The 7,618-nt window shown below is 39.7% G+C and overlaps 1 long non-coding RNA gene across 1 annotated transcript in view; it reads right to left on the reverse strand.

Moving 5' to 3' along the window:
• Positions 1–6,104, reverse strand: part of LOC108541829 (uncharacterized) — a 9,961-nt gene extending 3,857 nt beyond the window's left edge. The window contains exons 1-3 of the long non-coding RNA XR_001889078.1: positions 6,022–6,104; positions 3,344–3,396; positions 1,478–1,522 (exon numbers count right to left, since the gene is read on the reverse strand). This is a non-coding gene — a long non-coding RNA (uncharacterized LOC108541829). The remainder of the gene's footprint in view (positions 1–1,477; positions 1,523–3,343; positions 3,397–6,021) is intronic.
• Between the last annotated feature and the right edge of the window lie 1,514 nt (positions 6,105–7,618).

Consider the following 7,618-nt stretch of genomic DNA (forward strand, 5'->3'; position numbering starts at 1 on the left):
GATGTGGAGAAATAGGACATTTTTACACTGTTGGTGGGAGTGTAAATTAGTTCAACCATTGTGGAAGACAGTGTGGTGATTCCTCAAGGATGTAGAACCAGAAATATCATTTGACCCTGCAATCCCATTAGTGAGTATATACCCAAAGGATTATAAATCATTCTACTATAAAGACACATGCACACATGTGTTTATTGCAGCACTATTCACAATAGCAAAGACTTGGAACCAATCCAAATGCCCATCGATGATAGACTGGATAAGGAAAATGTAGCACATATACATAATGGAATACTATGCAGCCATAAGAAAGAATGAGTTCACGTCCTTTGCATGGACATGGATGAAGCTGGAAACCATCATTCTCAGCAAACTAACACAGGAACAGAAAACCAAACACCGAATGTTCTCACTCATAAGTGGGAGCTGAACAATGAAAACATATGGGCACAGGGAGGGGAACATCACACACCAGGGCCTGTTGGCAGGTGGGGGGCAAGGGGAGGGATAGCATTAGGACAAATACCTAACTAAAGTAGATGACGGGTTGATGGGCGCAGCAAACCACCATGGCACACGTATACCTAGGTAACAAACCTGCGCGTGTATCCCAGGACTTAAAGTATCATGAAAATAAAATAAAATAAATAAAATTTTCTCTGGACACATGCTTCTCTTCTGACATTATAGGCTCTGAAGAAAGAACCACAGGGTCATACAAACCTGGGGAGTGTTGCTCAGGCAGTTCCTCCCTACTCAAGGTTGTGCCGTCACTGCATTATTAATCAAAGCTTGTTCAATCAACACTCTCTCCTGCCAACCTGATCAACACAATCTCATACTTATTAACTGTGCTTCAAAGAAAAGGTTTCTTTGCTTTCTTGGGTCTACCCCTAATTCTCTGCACACAATCAAAGCCATCTTATTTCAATCATATTTCGATCAACAGCTAAGCCTTTGATAGATGTTTCCTTAATATAGTCTAATTCATTTTATGTCTTATTTTCCTCTGCACAGCATTGATTTTTTTTTCATCTGCACAGCATTTCTTTGAGAACTACCATTTCCTTTTTTCAGTCCCTGTAGTTCCACTCGGGTTGATACCAACTTCAGCAGTGAGGGTTAAAATGACCCAGGCTTGGTCCATCAGGTCATCAACTTTCTTTTAGCCAGAGTGATTGGTTTAAACGTGGATATAGGACAAAAGTAGGCCAAATTTTTAAATCCAGCAGACAAGACAAAATATCATTAACTTTACTTTAGAAGCAATCTAAGAAATTGAGTAAGTATTGCTAGCGCCAAAGAAATACCGTTTTCCTTTCAATATTTTAGCAATTATGCATATTTGTTTAATTAAATGCAGAAATCACTATACCTTCTATATATAGCATTTTGTGTTGGGTTTTAAATATATGCCACAATTAAGGACTATCACCCTGCTCAACAGCACTTCTATATCTTTTCTTTCAGCTATTACCTGTATGTGAGATGTTCCTGACTGTAACCACAGTGTCATGTTCCTCTAAAGAAAAAGAGAAAAAAATTAGAGCCAAAGAATGTTCCAGATCTGTTGGAGGTTCATGAGACCTTGCTCTGTTGGTGTTTCAGTCTATGGTTATATATTACTAATGTGAGCATGTGAATATATACCTGAATATATACCACAGGAATCTTCCACCAAAATATCCATGCATATTCTGGATTTGATTACTTATCATATGATTTTAGGGGTGTGGTAAAATCTGTTTTGCTCAAATGTATATCTCCTTTGCTAACTGCCTCAGTAGCTAATATTCCAACAAGAGAGGGTCATGGCAGTGGGTTGGGATGCTCTGTTTTCTGCTGTCTCCTAGGAAACATGCACATACCAGCTGTAGTGAATGAATTCCCTAATCAACTGTCAATACCTTGTTTTGGATTAGTAGCTAAGATTATTTTTTCTACAGGTGTAGAAATAAGAGAACATGTTTTTTAGGTGAGGCCAAGAGACAGGTATGTTTTGAAAATGAGAGAGGGCCAGTTTTATCTCAAGTGGAATAATGATGTGCTGAGGAATTCAAGACAGAACATCTTTACAGGAAGCTGTGGGGGAGGAGAAGGATTGAAATTGGATTTTGGAGACTTGGCTTTAAATTGTTGATATGACCTGCCATGTACTCAATGTATGACCTTGGAAATGTACTTAACATTACTGACCTTCATTTTCCTAATTGTATAAAGTGTAAATAACTATGTGTTCACCAGAATTATGCTGTGAGGATGAAGTGGGGACAAATTATGTGAATGTATGTGGCGTGTATAAGCATCTAAGGAATTTCCGGGGAAAAAAAGAAAACAAAATGGTATGTTAGAAAAAGTAAGGGTTATGGAGCTACCTAAATCAGGGTTTGTATCCATCACCTATGAGCTGTATGACCTTGCATCTGTGCCTCAGTTTCCACAGTTGACTAGTGAAAATATAGTCCTTACCGTAAAGTTATTTTGGAGGTGAAATACGATGACATGCATAAAACACCTGACACAGTGTCTACTTGATGGTATGGCACCCACTGAAGTTGAATCAATTTGAATTTCACTGGAAAGCTGGAGCCCAAGTGGCTTTTCTAAAAATCTCAATGTATTAAATTTCAAATATGTCTTCCAATAACACTATTATAGTGAAATTGTTAGGAAGCAATCAGCCTTGTGTCTGTGCCTGTGACCCCTGACATTAATCAGCACATGCTTAAATCTACTAAATTCAGTTTAGTTGGTTGCCATGCAACCTGCTTTACACAGGCTATAATCCAAGACAAATGTCCCATTTTGTGTTTTTGCTTCCTTGTTTTTGTTTAATCTTTTGAAATATAATGGTAAGACACACCAGGTTGAAGTCACTTGTTTAAAAAGAATATTCCTTGATTTCTATTTAAAGTAGCTCCAGGTCGACACATAGACTTGTACGTTCATTTGGAATTCCAACCGCATCTGCCCACAGAAGCAATATTAGCCATGTTGATTAGGTCTCCAGGACAGTCAAAAGGGAAAAAGGTAAGATCAATACAACTCACAAAGTCCCTGAACTGTAGGATTAATAGTACTACTCTGAGGTCTGCATTCTGGAGAGAAAGCACCATGACCCTTGGGGGCAGAATCAGCTAAGAAAAATTGTTAAAGCAGTTCAAGTTTAAATTTGGCCCTTTTACATTTTCCACTCAGCACTTCTCAGCTACTGCTAATCTTTCTTTTCCCAGGCCTCACATATTGCTTTTTAATAAAACACTCCATAACATTCTATTAAGTTTCCCTCTTCTCCCTGTCTCTCCCAGGAAAGCTGTTATGCTTTACTGTGACCATGACTCACCTTTCCTTCATCTCCAAGTCAAACTCTTGTTTCCTCAGTGCCACTCTTCTCAACTAGGGATAAACAAGACAGTTGAATTAATTGGTAGCAAAGTGAATTATCTATGATTTTACCAGCTAACAGTTTTTCACTTCTGCAAAAAATTATTATCCTCCCAAATTGACACCCAGTAGGTGGAATTTCAGGACACATAACAGGTAAAGTTAAAGCAAAAGACAAGCTATTGTCTGTGTGTGCATGGCTGCTGCCTGTCATTCAGGTTCAAGGCTGAGGAGGTGGGATTAGGAGGTATGAGTAGGGGATTAAATCTATCTGTTCTCCTAGTCAAGCTTTGAGCCCAAGTACCAAGTATCTTCAGATGAGGGGTAGACTCATTTTCTAATTTGTATAAAGATGTGGCAATGGCTACCAATGTTCCCCGGGGCAGGTGAGCTAATTTTGGGCAAAGGACACTGAAGAGAGGCCAGCTCTACATAAAAGATCACAACTTGGGCATGCCATTTTTGCTTTATCCAGCTAATTTCAGTCTATGGTTACTGATTTATAAAATTGTTAAATGTTTGTATTCATTTTCTCTTCTAGAATGGATTTTTGGCAGAATAGCAGTAGGAGGCAACATGTTGAGGATCATACATGGGTCTATGGTAGGTCAGAGTCTATCAATGCTGAGAACATGGTTTTCTTGTTTGTTTGGTTGGTTTTTTTTTTTTTTTTTTTCTTTTGGTGACTGGGGAGCATTCTCATGGAACATCCATTTTCTGCTGGTTGCTGATGCCTGAAGATACTTCCCAAACTCTTTGGACAGGTTTACATGACTATTTAGAAATTTCCCTGCATTTATCTCTTCTGGCTTGTCTTCCTCTGTATCTGTCACTCTCTTCCTCTTTTCTCTAGCCATAGTGAGCTTCTTTCAGTTTCTCCCAAAAGGCAGGCTTTCTCTTACCTCTAGAGCCTAGACTTTTGCATGCTATTCTCTTTATTGTGCTCCTTTTCCCACATTACTGCGTATGGCTAATTCCTCTTTAATTCTTGAATTAAATATTGCTCTTTCCAGGCTCTTCATTTTTTAACTCCACTCAGCCAAGACTAGGTTAGATCACCTGCAAGGAATCCTATACCTTTTCTACTTTTTATTGTAATTACTTGTTTTCCTTGAAACACTGGAAGCTCTTTGCAGGAGAGGCCCTGTCTGTCTTACTCAAGGCTGTATCTCCAGCACCATGCACATTGGAAGTGCTCAATGAATGTCTGCTGAATGATTATTCTTATCATACATATTGTACCTTTAGATCTACAGGTCTGTGGAGGAACAAAATCACCATCTGGATTTGAGGCAGTGTACCTTGTAAAGATTAGAAATGCTCTGACCTGGTTGTATTAGTGAAAGGAATGCTGTGCATGCCTCAAATAATTCAGTCAGTAAGTCCTGTATCTCCAAAATCATCTAATATAAAAAATATGTGAAAGAGGAAGAGACGAATAAAGGCCAACTTGGAAGTAGCAATTAACTTGAGCAGGAAAAGGGAAATGTGTTAGCTGGGCATGGTGGCGCATGCCTGTAATCCCAGCTACTCAGGAGGCTGAGGCAGGAGAATCGCTTGAGCCTGGAAGGTGGAGGTTGCAGTGAGCCGAGATCGCACCACTGCACTCCAGCCTGGGCAACAGAGCGAGACTCTGTTTTAAAGAAAAGAAAAGAAAAAAAGAAAAGAAAAGAAGGAAGTGTATAAGTCACTTAAGAGGTTTTGGAGGTATTGGGGTTGGTGGGGAGTACATAATCCCACAGTGCTGGTGTTTTTGGTCTGGGTCCAACACGGGAATGAACTGTTGCCATGATTCTACTCTTATCTCTCTTTCACTTCTTTCTTTTGCTCCTCTGCTTACAAATACTTAGAGATAGCAAAATGGCATCTACCTAAAAGGCAGAAAGCCAGCTGTGCCATTCAAAGAAAGTATGAATGCATTTATCCTAATATGAAGTCAGCAATTCGAATGACTATATTTATAAAATAAAAGGATTATGCATATATCTAAATGTCTAATCTGTCTACTTTTTAATCCATATTCTTCTCTCCACCAAACACACAGGCCAGGATCACAGCATTAAACTTTGTGCCTTTGTAATTTAACTCAGGAAGGAAAAGTTATTCTATTTAATTCACTTGTTTCCTTACCCCAAGAAGAGAGAAAATTGCTAGTATAGCTAGTTTGGATTATAAAGAATGGACTGTCCCCCAAGTTTCAGTAAGAAACTTTGACCTTTCACTTACAACTGAAGACTCAGCTTTAGGAAAGGGCTGGAAATTTGTGCCTGCAGCACAAGACAGCTGGTATACATTCTAGCATGGGCTATTCCTCCAATCTGTAACTCAGACCATGATTATGTGCCTCTCCAGCAGTTGAGTCCCACTGGTGTTTTGTATAGAGCAGTTACAGGGTAATTTTGTGTCTACCTGTGGATGCTTTCACACCAGCACTCAGTTTCCTAGGGCTGCAAGGCAGAGGAGGATTTTCTCTCAGTCTTTAGGCAACTCCTGACAGAGGAAATAGAATGAAAACAGACCACTACCTGTTTTGTGTGGAGACACCAGTTTCAAAGCAGAGCTATTTTAAAACAAAGAAACAGATGGAGGATTTAAAAGAAAATGAATCTTGCGTTTGCTCTTTGGGAAAGCACTTACTGGGTAATTGCTGAGCTCTGAGTGATTTGAGGTGGAAAATGGGATGCAGATTTAATGAGATCCAGTCTAGGGCACCATTTGTGGAAGCTCAGAATGGCAATAGCAGAGAGTTATTTCATGCTTTCTGATGGCTCCTGGTTGGTCTCCGTGGAAGGCTTAGAATTTTCTAAGTACAGTATTGTGTGATGTCTCTCCATTCCACAAAAATGTTTTCTGGTGACATCAATTTGTGCAGGTACACAGGCAAATCAATGGCTAGCAACCTGCTGTCCTTCCAGGACTAGAAGCCAGCCTGTTCCATCCCAAAGAGGTTGACTAATATGGCTTTAACAATCTCCGCACTTGATGATAGACAGTTTTCTTTCTAGCTATAGGCTCCGACCTCCCTGTTCTTAGAGCATTGACTTAAGAAAACTAGCAATTGTAAATTCTTTCTCCACCCCTTTGAAATATATTTAAATCTTTTCCCAGTCTTTTTACAACCAGGAATGTCTTTTTACAACCCAGGAATGTCTTTCTCCAAGAGCTGAGAACCATCTCTTTGAAATGTAAATACTGAGGGAGAGAGCAATCCTAATTCCTTGTCTCTATGGGAGAGTAAGGGCCTAACTTCAGTGGGTGCCAATTAGCAAACATAGGTGGCCTAATTGCAGAAACTTTCACAAACCCAGGAATAACCAGCCATGCTGGACACATCCCACTGATCAGCCTCTCCCTACTGTTCTTCAGTACTTTTCCACTAGTTCACCCCAAGGCTTAAAAAATACTCCCACCATTTGTCTCAACATAATTGAATTCAGTCTTTCACCTTTGTTGCAATAGTCTTCAAAGGAATTTTCCTGGTCTGCTTAACTTTGGTGCAATTTTACTTTGATAAGGCCTAATGCAAAAAGCGATGGTAAAGACCTTGAGAGTCATTTATCAAACTAGGGACATTCAATTACTAGGGTTGCCATAACAAAACACCACAGACTGAGTGGCTGAAACAACAGAATATATTTTCTCACAGTTCTGGAGCCTCAAAGCCCAGGATCAAGATGGTGGAATGTTTGTTTTTTCCTGAGGCCTCTCTCCTTGTCTTTAGGTGGCTGTGTTTTCACTGCATCCTCACATTGTCTTTCCTGTGTGTGCATGCCTGGCGACTCTCTGTGTGTCCAGGTTTCCTCTTTGTATAAGGAGATGATTCCGCTTTGATTTAGGCCCGCCTTAATGACCTCTTTTTTACTTAATCACCCTTTTAAATATCCTGTCTCCATATACAGTCACATTCGGACTGGAAGTTCAGGCTTCAACATACGTATTGTTCGCAGGTGTAATTCAGCTCATTACCACTGACTTTCTATTTGTGTTGCTGCTGTCTCTACCATGCCCTTCTTAGAGGAAACTTTACTTCCCAAAGCTTCCAATCCAACCATTTTCTGAAAACTTTGCATTTCTCAAGAACAATGCATATCTTACTCATTTCTTACCCTCAGTACCAAAAAGAGTAGTAGTTGAATACTCAATGCTTGAAGAATTAGTTGGACATATGGATAAGGTTTGGGGGAAGGGGGAGGATGGGGTTACTTAGTAGGGATTATGGTTTTGAAAGATTAAG

This window comes from Rhinopithecus bieti, unplaced genomic scaffold, assembly GCF_001698545.2.
Source record: "Rhinopithecus bieti isolate Rb0 unplaced genomic scaffold, ASM169854v2 scaffold_18921, whole genome shotgun sequence".
Lineage (NCBI taxonomy): Eukaryota > Metazoa > Chordata > Mammalia > Primates > Cercopithecidae > Rhinopithecus > Rhinopithecus bieti.